Here is a 15,180-nt window from a genome sequence, read left to right on the forward strand (position 1 = left end):
ATTTCAATGCCATTCTCCCAAATCATCCCACCCTCTCCCTCTCCCACATAGTCCCAAAGACTGTTCTATACATCAGTGTCTCTTTTGCTGTCTCATATTCAGGGTAATTGTTACCATCTTTCCAAATTCCATATATATGCATTAGTATACTGCATTGGTGTTTTTCTTTCTGGCTTACTTCACTCTGTATAATAGGCTCCAGTTTCATCCACCTCATTAGAACTGACTCAAATGCATTCTTTTTAATGGCTGAGTAGTACTCCATTGTGTATATGCACCACCGCTTTCTTATCCATTCATCTGCTGATGGACATCTAGGTTGCTTCCATGTCCTGGCTATTACAAACAGTGCTGCAATGAACATTGGGGTACATGTGTCTCTTTCCCTTCTGGTTTCCTCAGTGTGTATACCCAGCAGTGAGATCGCTGGATCATAAGGCAGTTCTATTTCCAGTTTTTTAAGGAATCTCCACACTGTTCTCCATAGTGGCTGTACTAGTTTGCGTTCCCACCAACAGTGTAAGAGGGTTCCCTTTTCTCCACACTCTCTCCAGCATTTATTGCTTGTAGACTTTAGGATCGCAGCCATTCTGACCGGCGTGAAATGGTACTTCATAGTGGTTTTGATTTGCATTTCTCTGATAATGAGTGATGTTGAGCATCTTTTCATGTGTTTGTTAGCCATCTGTATGTCTTTTTGGAGAAATGTCTATTTAGTTCTTTGGCCCATTTTTTGATTGGGTCATTTATTTTTCTGGAGTTGAGCTGTAGGAGTTGCTTGTATATTTTTGAGATTAGTTGTTTGTCAGTTGCTTCATTTGCTATTATTTTCTCCCATTCTGAAGGCTGTCTTTTCACCTTGCTGATAGTTTCCTTTGTTGTGCAGAAGCTTTTAAGTTTAATTAGGTCCCATTTGTTTATTTTTGCTTTTATTTCCAATATTCTGGGAGGTGGGTCATAGAGGATCCTGCTGTGATGTATGTCGGAGAGTGTTTTGCCTATGTTCTCCTCTAGGAGTTCTATAGTTTCTGGTCTTACGTTTAGATCTTTAATCCATTTTGAGTTTATTTTTGTGTATGGTGTTAGAAAGTGTTCTAGTTTCATTCTTTTGCAAGTGGTTGAACAGTTTTCCCAGCACCACTTGTTAAAGAGATTGTCTTTTCTCCATTGTATATTCTTGCCTCCTTTGTCAAAGATAAGGTGTCCGTATGTGCATGGATTTATCTCTGGGCTTTCTATTTTGTTCCATTGATCTATATTTCTGTCTTTGTGCCAGTACCATACTGTCTTGATGACTGTGGCTTTGTAGTAGAGCCTGAAGTCAGGCAGGTTGATTCCTCCAGTTCCATTCTTCTTTCTCAAGATAGCTTTGGCTATTTGAGGTTTTTTGTATTTCCATACAAATTGTGAAATTATGTGTTCTAGCTCTGTGAAGAATACGCTTGGTAGCTTGACAGGATTGCATTGAATCTATAAATTGCTTTGGGTACTATACTCATTTTCACTATATTGATTCTTTCAATCCATGAACATGGTATATTTATCCATCTATTTGATTTCTTTCACCAGTGTTTTATAGTTTTCTATGTATAGGTCTTTAGTTTCTTTAGGTAGATATATTCCTAAGTATTTTATTCTTTTCGTTGCAATGGTGAATTGAATTGTTTCCTTAATTTCTCTTTCTATAACACCTATCCTACTCAAATTCTTTCAGAAAATTTCAGAGGAAGGTATACTTCCAAACTCATTCTATGAGGCCACCATCACCCTATTACCAAAACCTGACAAAGATTCCACAAAAAAAGAAAACTACAGGCCAATATCACTGATGAACATAGATGCAAAAATCCTTAACAAAATTCTAGTAATCAGAATCCAACAACACATTAAGAAGATCATACACCATGACCAAGTGGGCTTTATCTCAAGGATGCAAGGATTCTTCAATATCCGCAAATCAATCAATGTAATACACCACATTAACAAATTGGAAAATAAAAACCATATGATTATCTCAATAGATGCAGAGAAAGCCTTTGACAAAATTCAAGATCCATTTATGATCAAAACTTTACAGAAAGCAGGAATAGAAGGAACATACCTCAACATAATAAAAGCTAAATATGACAAACCCACAGCAAACATTATCCTCAATGGTGAAAAATTGAAAGCATTTCCTCTAAAGTCAGGAACAAGACAAGGGTGCCCACTTTCACCATTACTATTCAACATAGTTTTGGCCACAGTAATCAGAGCAGAAAAAGAAATAAAAGGAATCCAAATTGGAAAAGAAGAAGTAAAACTCTCACTGTTTGCAGATGATAGAATCCTCTACATAGAAAACCCTAAAGACTCCACCAGAAAATTACTAGAGCTAATCAGTGAATATAGTAAAGTTGCAGGATATAAAATCAACACACAGAAATCCCTTGCATTCCTATACACTAATAATGATCTCTGGTTCTTGTGCCTTTTCTGAATCCAGCTTGAACATCTTGGGGTTCTCAGTTCATGTACTGTAGAAGTCTAACTTGGGGAATTTTGAGCATTACTTTACTACCACGTAAAATGAGTGCAAACATGTGGTAGTTTGAACATTCTTTGGCATTGCCCTTCTTTGGGATTGGAATGAAAAGTGATCACTTTTCCAGTCCTGTGGCTATTGCTGAGTTTTCTAAATTTGCTGGCATATCGTAATGATTATGATTTACTTTTTCATGAGTGAACACTTCAGAGTAGAATGACTGGAATGGGTGCTAAGAATATGTTTACCTCTTCTACAATATAAGAAACTGCCTCACTTCTTCTCAAAGTAGTTGTGTATTTTACAATTCCAACATATAGCTGTATATATGTCCATATATATGTCTACATCAATATCTACATTATATTTGTATATGTGCATGCATTTATTTGTCAAATCTGATAGCCCTGAGTTTAAGTTCTATCTATAATATAGTATGATGTTATAGTAATAAGTTACTTATTTTTAATATTAATTTTCATAATGTTATAATTTGTCACTTCCACTGTATAATCATAAGAGATTTGTTTTAGGCCATACCTGAATCACCTAGTGGTTGTCCCTACTTTTTTCAATTTAAGTCTGAATTTGGCAATAAAGAGTTCATGATCTGAGCCACAGTCAGTTCCTGGTCTTGTTTTTGATGACTGTATAGAGCTTCTCCATCTTTGGCTGGAAAGAATGTAAAGAGTTTGATTTTGGTATTGACCATCTGGTGATGTCCATATGTAGTCTTCCCTTGTGTTGTTGGAAGTGGGTGTTTGCTATGACCAGTGCGTTCTCTTGGCAAAACTTGATTAGCCTTTGCCCTTCTTTATTCTGTACTTCAAGGCCAAATTTGCCTGTTACTCCAGGTACCTCTTGATTTCCTACTTTTGCATTCCAGTCCTCTATAATGAAAAGGACATCTTTTATTGGGTGTTAGTTCTAGAAGGTGTTGTAGGTCTTCATAGAACCGTTCAATTTCAGCTTCTTAAGCATTACTGGTAAGGGCATAGCCTTGGATTACTGCGATATCGAATGGTTTGCTTTGGAAATGAACAGAGATCATTCTGTCATTTTTGAGATTGCATCCAAGTACTGCATTTTGGACTCTTTTGTTGACTATGATGGCTACTCCATTTCTTATAAGGGACTCCTGCCCACAGTAGTAGATATAATGGTCATCTGAGTTAAATTCACTCATTCCAGTCCATTTTAGTTCACTGACTCCTAAAATGTTAATGTTTCCAGTCTTGCCAACTCCTGTTTGAGCAGTTTCAATTTACCTTCATTCATGGACCTAACATTCCAGGTTCCTACGCAATATTGTGAAGATCTTTTTTGTATAGTCCTTCTGTGCATTCTTGCCACCTCTTCTTAATATCTTCTTCTTCTGTTAGGTCAGACATCCTGGAATGTGATGGAGGTGGAAGTGATGGAATTCCAGTTGAGCTCTTTCAAATTCTAAAAGATGAAGCTGTGAAAATGATGCACTTAATATTCCAGAAAATTTGGAAAACTCAGCAGTGGTCACAGGACTGGAAAAGGTCAGTTTTCATTTCAATCCCAAAGAAAGGTAATACCAAAGAATGCTCAAACTACCACACAATTGCACTCATCTTACATGCTAGCTTAGTAATGCTCAAAATTCTCCAGGCCAGGCTTCAGCAATATGTGAACCGTGAACTTCCACATGTTCAAGCTGGATTTAGAAAAGGTGGAGGAACCAGAGATCAAATCACCAACATCTCTTGATCATGGAAAAAGCAAGAGAGTTCCAGAAAAAACATCTACTTCTGCTTTATTGACTATGACAAAGCCTTTCACTGTGTGGATTACCACAAACTGTGGAAAATTCTTCAAGAGATGGGAATACTAGACCACCTGACCTGCCTCCTGAGAAATATGTATGCAGATCAAGAAGCAACAGCTAGAACTGGGCATGGAACAACAGACTGGTTCCAAATTGGGAAAGAATTATGTCAGGGCTGTATATTGTCACCCTGCTTATTTAACTTATATACAGAGTACATCATGAGAAACACTGGGCTGGATGAAGCACAAGCTGGAGTCAAGATTGCCAGGAGAAACATCAATAACCTCAGATATGTAGATGACACCACCCTTATGGCAGAAAATGAACGTCTAAAGAGCCTCTTGATAAAAGTGAAAGAGAAGATTGAAAAAAGTTGCTTAAAGCTCAGCATTCAGAAAATTAAGATCATGGCATCTGGTCCCATCACTTAATGGCAAACAGATGGGGAAACAAGGGAAACAGTGACTGACTTTATTTTGGGGGGCTCCTAAATCACTGCATATTTTGACTGCAATTTTGAAATTAAAAGACACTTGCTTCTTGAAAGAATAATTATGACCAACCTAGATAGCATATTAAAAAGCAGAGATATTACTTTGCCCACAAAGGTCTGTCTAGTCAAAGCTATGGTTTTTCCAGTAGTCATATATGGATGTGAGTGTTGGGCTAGAAAGAAAGCTGAGCACTGAAGAACTGATGCTTTTGAACTTTAGTGTTGGAGAAGATTCTTAAGAGTCCCTTGGACAGCAGTGAGATCCAACTATTCCATGCTAAAGGAAATCAATCCTGAATATTCATTGGGAGGACTAATGCTGAAGCTGAAACTCCAATATTTGGCCACCTGATGCAAAGAACTGACTCATTTCAAAAGACTCTGATTCTGGTAAAGATTGAAGGCAGGAGGAGAAGGGGATGACAGAGGATGAGTTATTTGGATGGCATCATTGACTCAATGGACATGAGTTTGAGTAAACTCTGGTAGGTGGTGATTGACAGTGAGGCCTGGCATGCTGCAGTCCATGGGGTCGCAAAGAATTGGACACGACTTAACGACTGATCTGCACTGATGCAATATTGTTCTTTACAGCATAGAACTTTACTTCCATCACCAGTGACATCCACAACTGGGTGTTGTTTTTGCTTTGGCTCCATCACTTCATCCTTTCTGGAAGTATTTCTCCACTGTTCTCCAGTAGCATATTGGGCACCTACCGACCTGGGGAGTTCAACTTTCAGTGTCCTTTTTGCCTTTTCATACTGTTCATGGGATTCTTAAGTCAAGAATATTGAAGTGGTTTGCCATTCCCTTCTCCAGTGGACCACATTTTGTCAGAACCCTCCACCGTGATCCATCCGTCTTGGGTGGCCATGATTTCATTGAATTAGACTAGGCTGTGGTCCATATAATCAGTTTGATTAGTTTTCTGTGATTGTGGTTTTCAGTCTGTCTGCCCTCTGATTGATAAGGATAAGAGGCTTATGGAAGTTTCCTTATGGGAGAGACTGACTGAGGGGAAAATGTTCAGTAAATCTTTAATCCAATTTTCTGTTGATGGGAGGTACTATGTTCCCTCCCTGTTGTTTGACCTGAGGCCAAACTATGGTAGAGGTAATTAAGATAATGGACCTCCTTCAAAAAGTTATGTGCAACAGTCAGTGTCCCGACCCTGCACCAGGCTGCCACTGACCTACGCCTGCGCTGGAGACTCCTGGACACTCATGGGCAAGTCTGGGTCAGTCTGTTGTGGGGCCACTGTTTCTTTCTTCTGGGTCCTGGTGCACACAAGGTTTTGTTTGTGCCCTCCAAGAATCTGTTTCCCCAGTCCTGTGTAAGTTCTGGTGGCTCTATGGTAGGGTTAATGGTGACCTCCTCCAATAACACATATGCCATACCCAGGCCTATTGCACCCAGAGCCCCTACTCCTGCAGCAGGCCATTACTGACCCATGCCTCTGCAGAAGACACTCAGACACAGTTCAGGCTCAGTCTCTGTAGGATCTCTGGGTCCTGGTGTGCACAAAGTTTTCTCTGTGCCCTCCAAAAGTCTGTTTCCCCAGTCCTATGTAAGTTCTGACAGGCCATTGCTGACCCGTACCTCCACAGGAGATGCTTAAACACTCAAAGTCAGGTCTGGTTCAGTTTCTGTGGAGTCTTCTGGTGCACACAAGGTTTTGTTTGAGCCCTCTGAGCATCTCTAGCAGGTATGGAGTTTGATTCTAAATTCAATTTTGACCCTCCTACTGTCTTGCTTGGGCTTCTCCTTTGCCCTTGGATGTGGGGTGTATCTTTTTGGTGGGATCCAACATTCTGTTGATGGTTGTTCAGTAGCAAGTTGTAATTTTGGTGTTCTCTCAGGAAAAGATGATGAGCACATGTCCTTCTACTTTGCCATCTTAGTTAGCTAAGTGAACAATAATGCTGAAGAGGTGGCAAGAATACACAAAAGAACTATATAGAAAAGATCTTCATGACCCAGATAACCACAATGGTGTGATCACTCACCTAGAGACAGATATCCTGGTATTCAAAGTCAAGTGGGCCTTAGGAAGCATCAGTACAAAAACAGCTATTGGAGGTGATGAAATTCCAATTGAGCTATTTCAAACCTTAAAAGATGATGCTGTGAAAGTGCTGCACTCAATATGTCAGCACATCTGGAAAACTCAGCAATAGCCACAGTAATGGAAAAGGTCAGTAGCCCACCAGGCTCCTCCATCCATGGTATTTTCCAGGCAAGAATGCTGGAGTGAGTTGCCCTTTCCCTCTCCAGGGGATCTTCCTGACCTAGGGATCGAATATGGGTCTCCCTCATTGCAGGCATACTCTTTACTCTTTGAGCCTTTAAAAACCATCATTAGACTTACCTCTCTGGAATAAATACCACCAGGGAATTGAAAATAATTCTTTTTATATATTCATTAACTCTATTTGCTAATATTTTGTCTTTTGAGTCTATATATATGAAGCACACTGGTCCATGATTCTCTTTCTTTCTTTCTTTTAAACTGTCTTTAGTGTTAAGGTAATCTTAGCTGCACAAATTAATTGGTAAATTTGTCTTCTTGTTTTTCTAGAATTGGATCCAAGACTTCTTTATTCATTTGGTAGAATTCTTCAAGGAAACCCTCTGGATCTTGGAATTTCTTTAGAGAGAGAGTCTTAAATACAATTTCAACTTCTTTAACACTGATGGGGCTCTTCAAATTATGCACTTCATAGTTGGTGAGTTTTGTAATTTTGTGTTTTTTTTTTTTTGAAGAATCATTACATTTAAGATATAATCATATATTTTGGCTAAGTCTCCCAGCTCATTTTTTGTTTTATGTTTGCTCCTTTGGTTTCCATTTCTGCTTTCATTTTCCTAACTTTTTTTTTTGTGTGTGTGTTACTCAAACAGCTTTTACAAATCTATTTTGTTTTACATACAGTATTTTTGAGTGCATCTATTTATGTAGCTTTCAAATAATAGTTCTAAGAGTTATATACATACAAACAGAGATAAAGATAAACTATAGATAGAAATGTTGATGTAGATATCATAGTCTTTTGGTGGTGTCATTTCCCAAGAAAGAATGAAGTATATAAGCCTTACCTCCTTCTACATCCCTTTACAGCTTCTTTCTATTTATAATTATGTTATTTTCTCAATATTCATTAAAAACCATTACAGAGAGTTTTATAATTTTGTTTCAATTGTTAAACATAATTTAAAAATTCAAGAAGAAAACACAATCCATTTTGTTTGCTCAATTTTTTGCCTACTGTACACTTCTGTCTTTACTGATGCCTAAGAGGTTCATGACATTGTACAGGAGATAGGGATCAAGACCATCCCCATGGAAAAGAAAAGCTAAAAAGCAAAATGGCTGTCTGGGGAGGCCTTACAAATAGCTGTGAAAAGAAGAGAAGCAAAAAGCAAAGGAGAAAAGGAAAGATATAAGCATCTGAATGCAGAGTTCCAAAGAATAGCAAGAAGAGATAAGAAAGCCTTCTTCAGCAATCAATGCAAAGAAATAGAGGAAAACAACAGAATGGGAAAGATTAGAGATCTCTTCAAGAAAATTCGAGATACCAAGGGAACACTTCATGCAAAGATGGGCTCGATAAAGGACAGAAATGGTATGGACCTAACAGAAGCAGAAGATATTAAGAAGAGGTGACAAGAATACACAGAAGAACTGTACAAAAAAAGATCTTCACGAACAAGATAATCACTATGGTGTGATCACTGACCTAGAGCTAGACATCCTGGAATGTGAAGTCAAGTGGGCCTTAGAAAGCATCACTATGAACAAAGCTAGTGGAGGTGAGGGAATTCCAATTGAGCTATTTCAAATCCTGACAGATGATGCTGTGAAAGTGCTGCACTCAATATGCCAGCAAATTTGGAAAACTCAACAGTGGTGACAGGACTGGAAAAGGTCAGTTTTCATTCCAATCCCAAAGAACGGCAATGCCAAAGAATGCTCAAACTATCACACAATTGCACTCATCTCACACGCTAGTAAAGTAATGCTCAAAATTCTCCAAGCCAGGCTTCAGCAATACATGAACCGTGAACTTCCTGATGTTCAAGCTGGTTTTAGAAAAGGCAGAGGAACCAGAGATCAAATTGCCAACATCCACTGGATCATGGAAAAAGCAAGAGAGTTCCAGAAAGACATCTATTTCTGCTTTATTGACTATGCCAAAGCTTTTGCCTCTGTGGGTCACAATAAACTCTGGAAAATTTTGAAAGAGATGGGAATAGCAGACCACCTGACCTGCCTCTTGAGAAATCTGTGTGCAGGTCAGGAAGCAACAGTTAGAAATGGACATGGAACAATAGACTGGTTCCAAATAGGAAAAGGAGTACGTCAAGTCTATATATTATCACCCTGCTTATTTAACTTATATGCAGAGTACATCATGAGAAATGCTGGACTGAAATAAGCACAAGCTGGAATCAAGATTGCTGGGAGCAATATCAATAACCTCAGATATGCAGATGACACCACCCTTATGGCAGAAAGTGAAGAGGAACTAAAAAGCCTCTTGATGAAAGTGAAAGCCTGAAAAAGTTGGCTTAAAGCTCAACATTCAGAAAACGAAGATCATGGCATCTGGTCCCATCACTTCATGGGAAATAGATGGGGAAACATTGGAAACAGTGTCAGACTTTATCTTTTTGGGCTCCAAAATCACTACAGATGGTGACTGCAGCCACGAAATTAAAAGACGCTTACTCCTTTGAAGGAAAGTTATGACCAACCTAGATAGCATATTCAAAAGCAGAGACATTACTTTGCCAACAAATATCTGTCTAGTCAAGGCTATGGTTTTTCCTGTGGTCATGTATGGATGTGAGAGTTGGACTGTGAAGAAGGCTGAGCGCCGAAGAATTGATGCTTTTGAATTGTGGTGTTGGAGAAGACTCTTGACAGTCCCTTGGACTGCAAGGAGATCCAACCAGCCCATTCTGAATGAGATCAGCCCTGGGATTTCTTTGGAGGGAATGATGCTGAAGCTGAAACTCCAGTATTTTGGCCACTTCATGCGAAGAGTTGACTCATTGGAAAAGACTCTGATGCTGGGAGGGATTGCGGGCAGGAGGAGAAGGGGACGACAGAGGATGAGATGGCTGGATGGCATCACTGACTCGATCGACGTGAGTCTGAGTGAACTCCGGGAACTGGTGATGGACAGGGAGGCCTGGTGTGCTGTGATTCATGAGGTTGCAAAGAGTCGGACATCCTGAGCGACTGAACTGAACTGAACCGAACTGAATGGTATCTTAACTTACTGTTTCTTTTCTGTTTAGATGACTTTTGTAGACATTCTTTTAAGATAGGTCTGATAATGATAAGAATCTGCCTGCCTAAGTAGGAGACACAGGAGATATGGCTTTGATTCCAGGGTCAGGGAGATTCCCTGGAGCAGTAAATGGCAACCCACTGCAGCATTGCCTAGAGAATCCCATGGGCCCAGAAGTCTGGTGGGTTACACTGTATGAGGTCGCAAAAAGTCAGACATGACTGAGTGGCTGAGCATGCATGCATGATAAGTTAGATCAGCTTTCCTTCATCTGTTAATGTCTTGATTTCCCATTCATTACTGAAGTTTATTTACATTGCATATAAGATTCTGGGTTGACAATTTTTTGAGCACATTAAATACATTGTGCAACCTCCTCTTTCCTCCATGGTCTTAGTTGGAGAGAAATTCCTGTCATTTAAATTATTTTCCCAGTTGGTAAATTGTGATTTTGTCTTGCTGTTTTCAGTATTTTAACTTTGGTTTCAGAATTTCAACTATCATGTCATGTAGATTTCTTTGACTATATCCTATTTTGGATTCATTCATCTCCTTAAATCTGCAGGTTAATGTCTTTTGCCAAATTTGGAAAATTTTAGCCATTAACTCTGCAAGTATGTTTCAGTTTCTCCTCACTTTCTTCTACTCCTAGGACTGTAATGCTTGATATTTTATTATAGTCTATTCATTTATTCCCCACTGTTTTATCTCTATTGTTTCAGTAATTTATATTGTTTTAGATTCCACTTCAATGATTCATTCTTCTACATTCTGCTTTAAAGTCCATTCACTAAGTTTTTATTTCAGTTACTTTATTTGCATTTGATTCTTCTTTTTAATTGTAATTTATTTGGTGAAATGTTCTATTATTTCATGTGTTTTAATTGTGTATGTAATTGTTCTTTTCTTAGTAATTTTGTTATGGCTACTTTGCAATCTTTGTCTGGTAACTAAGTTCTCTGTCACCTCAGCATTTGCATCACTGAATTGTCCTTTTAAAATTCTGTTTGAAATCCTTCTGATTTTTGCTGTGATGTGTGATTTTCAATAGAAAATTTCATATTTTGGATATTAGGTTATGAGCTTCTGGACCTTATTTAAGTCCTCTGTTCTAACTGCCTTTATCTGATACTGCTCTGTTGCAGGAAGTAGGGGGCCTCACCTCTTTACCTAGAAGTTGAAGAAGTGCATTTTCTCTATTCAGCCTGAATAGACTTGGAGGAATCCTCATTAATTTTGTGTGGGCGGTAGAATCAACTTGATTCTTCAGTGTTGTGGGCTTTTTATCCCCCTTTGGGGATGAATATCCCAATCCCTATCTGTCTATCTCTGACTTCACCCTAGCTTGCATGGTAGGCACTTGTTACATCTTGGTTGGGGTAGAATAGCAGGCTCCCCATTTGGCCTTCTTTGGTGTGGGTCAGTGTACAACCTCTATTTTTCTGTGATATCTGTCTGGATAAGAACAATTATTGTCTAAATGTTTTCTAGGCCTCTAAATATATATATGCCATGCACACTTCAGAAATCTTTATATTTGATGTTATAACAGCCCCATAAAGTTGATATTACAGATATCAACTGTAGTATCAAGAAATCAAAGAGAAAAAAAAAATAAATGTTTGCCTAATGATCTAGGACTGATGCTAAAGCTGAAGACATTTCTCATATAACATTATGAGAAACATTCTCATATTTCTCATATAATATTTCTCATTATACAGAGAAATGTTTTCTCTGTAGTTCTTTGGTAGAAGGATTATGCCTATTGTTGTAACTTCAACATTGGCTTCTACAGTCATAACTTTATCTGAGTCAAAAAATACCCAGCAAAATCACTAATGTGCCCTTTCCTGAGTTTGAGGTCTTCAGAGAGTCTAGCTGCTTCTCTATACCTTTCAGAGAGAGTGTGTATAGATATATAGATTACTATGATTAATGTCCAGCACTTTATATTATATTTAGTGGGAGTAATAGGGACAAGTATGCTTATTTTATCTTCCTGGAAGTGCTTTATAACCTAGTTTTCAAAAGTTTTGTCTCTGAACTAAATGATTATGGATACAAATTCTGGTTCTGTTATATGAAAAATCTAGTCCATTGTTGTTGTTCAGTTGCTAAGACCTGTCCGACTCTTTGCAACCCCATGGACTACATCATTCCAGGCTTCCCTGTCCTCTACTGTCTCCTGGGGTTTGCTCAAATTCACGTCCATTGACTTGGTGATGCAAACCAACCATCTCATTCTCTGTTGCCCCCTTCTCCTCCTGCCCTCAATTTTTCCCAGCATTAAGGTCTTTTCCATCACGTGACAAAATTATTTGACCTTCAGTTTTAGCATCAGCCCTAGATCATTAGGCAAACATGTAATCCTTTTTTTTATCTTTGATATCTTTGGTACTACAGTTGATATCTCTAGTATCAACTTTATGGGGCTGTTATAACATTAAACATAAAGATTTCTGAAATGTGCATGGCATATATTTAGTATTGAATAAATTTTAGCTACTATGCATTCTCTGTATATTCAGAATTTTTATTAAAAAAGTTAATTGTGAGAAAAAGAAATAAAACAGTAAATTGAATATATTTAATTCTGAGTATCACCTACTTCAATAATTTGGTTTCCATGAAGACCCTATTCATAATCAGCTTTTATTTTCTCAGCTACTTTTGGATAGCATGTGTGTACCGTCACTGTCATTGTCCTGTTGCTGTTACCTGGATTTCAAATTTCCTCTCATCAGTAACTACAGTAACTATAAATTTTGGTGTAATATAGCTCTGGAACATTTCCTCTTTCTGCCTTTGTTGAAATTGTCATTTTAACTCCATAAGTTCAGCACACAGTATTGCTCTAGATCCTAATTTTATCACATTTCCTGCTTAAGCAAATTGTTACTCTCAGTCAAGGGACAATCTTTATGTGCAAAAACATGTGGAAAAATATTTGTGTCTTTCTCAAAAAATTACTATTTCTTTATCAGTAAAAAAGTAGCAGTTTGTTCTGAAGTATCTTTATAATACTTTAATTCTAGTATAGAGTTAAAATGCTCAACAATTGAGTACTGACATTTGGCATGATGCACCAGTGTATTATTTTAACAGATTTTTAGACTCCGTTCAGTTCAAGAGTCACTCAGTAGTGTCCGACTCTTTGTGACCCCATGAATTGCACAACGACAGGCCTCCCTGTCCATCACCAACTCCCGGAGTTCACTCAGACTCACGTCTATCAAGTCAGTGATGCCTCCAGCCATCTCATCCTCTGTCGTCCCCTTCTCCTCCTGCCTCTAATTCCTTACAGCATCAGAGTCAACTCTTTTCCAAGAGTCAACACTTCGCATGAGGTGGCCAAAGTACTGGAGTTTCAGCTTTAGCATCATTCCTTCCAAAGAACACCCAGGGCCGATCTCCTTTAGGATGGACTGGTTGGATCTCCTTGCAGTCCAAGGGACTCTCAAGAGTCTTCTCCAACACCACAGTTCAAAAGCATCAATTCTTTGGCACTCAGCTTTCTTCACACTCCAACTCTCACATCCATACATGACCACTAGAAAAACTACAGCCTTAACTAGATGGACCTTTGTTGGCAAAGTAATGTCTCTGCTTTTGAATATGCTATCTAGGTTGGTCATAACTTTCCTTCCAAGGAGTAAGTGTCTTTTAATTTCATGGCTACAATCACTATCTGCAGTGATTTTGGAGCCCGAAAAAAATAAAGTCTGACACTGTTTCCACTGTTTACCCATTTATTTCCCATGAAGTGATGGGACCACATGCCATGATCTTAGTTTACTGGATGCTGAGCTTTAACACAATTTTTTCACTCTCCTCTTTCACTTTCATCAAGAGGCTTTTTAGTTCCTCTTCACTTTCTGCCAAAAGGGTGGTGTGATCTGCATATCTGAGGTGATTGATATTTCTCCTGGCAATCTTGATTCCAGCTTGTGCTTCTTCCAGCCCAGCATTTCTCATGATGTATGCTGCATATAAGTTAATTAAGCAGGATGACAATATACAGCCTTGACATACTCCTTTTCCTATTTGGAACCAGTCTGTTGTTCCATATCCAGTTCTAACTGTTGCTTCCTGACCTGCACACAGGTTTCTCAAGAGGCAGCTCAAGTGGTCTGGTATTCCCATCTCTTTCAGAATTTTCCCCAGTGCATTGTGACCCACACAGTCAAAGGCTTTGGCATAATCAATAAAGCAGAAATATATATTTTTCTGGAACTCTTTTGCTGTTTCAATGATCCAGCAGATGTTGGCAATTTGATCTCTGGTTCCTCTGCCTTTTCTAAAACCAGTTTGAGCATCTGGAAGTTTACGGTTCACGTATTGCTGAAGCCTGGCTTGGAGAATTTTGAGCATTACTTAACTAGTGTGTGAGATGAGTGCAATTGTGCGGTAGCTTGAGCATTATTTGGCATTACCTTTCTTTGAGATTGGAATGAAAACTGACCTTCTCCAGTCCTGTGACCACTGCTGAGTTTTCCACGTTTGCTGGCATATTGAGTGCAGCACTGTCATAGCATCATCTTTCAGGATTTGAAATAGCTCAACTGGAATTTCATCTCCTCCACTAGCTTTGTTCGTAGTGATGCTTTCTAAGGCTCACTTGACTTCACATTCCAGGATGTCTGGCTCTAGGTCAGTGATCACACCATCGTGATTATCTGTGTTGTGAAGATCTTTTTTGTACAGTTCTTCTGTGTATTCTTGCCACCTCTTCTTAATATCTTCTGCTTCTGTTAGGTCCATACCATTTCTGTCCTTTATCAAGCCTATCTTTGCATGAAATGTTCCCTTGGTATCTCTAATTTTCTTGAAGAAATGTATAGATGGCTCATTGATTGAGCAATCAAACAGATCTTATTTATTGCTGAGAAAGGCTTTCTTATCTCTTCTTGCTATTCTTTGAAACTCTGCATTGAGAAGCTTATCTGTTTCCTTTTCTCCTTTGTTTTTTGCGTCTCTTCTTTTCACAGCTATTTGTAAGGACTCCCCAGACAGCCATTTTGCTTTTTTGTATTTCTTTTCCATGGGGATGGCCTTGATCCCT

The sequence above is a fragment of the Bos grunniens genome, chromosome 26, assembly GCF_055505025.1.
Source record: "Bos grunniens cultivar Pamir isolate PY7600 chromosome 26, Bosgru_T2T1.0, whole genome shotgun sequence".
NCBI lineage: Eukaryota > Metazoa > Chordata > Mammalia > Artiodactyla > Bovidae > Bos > Bos grunniens.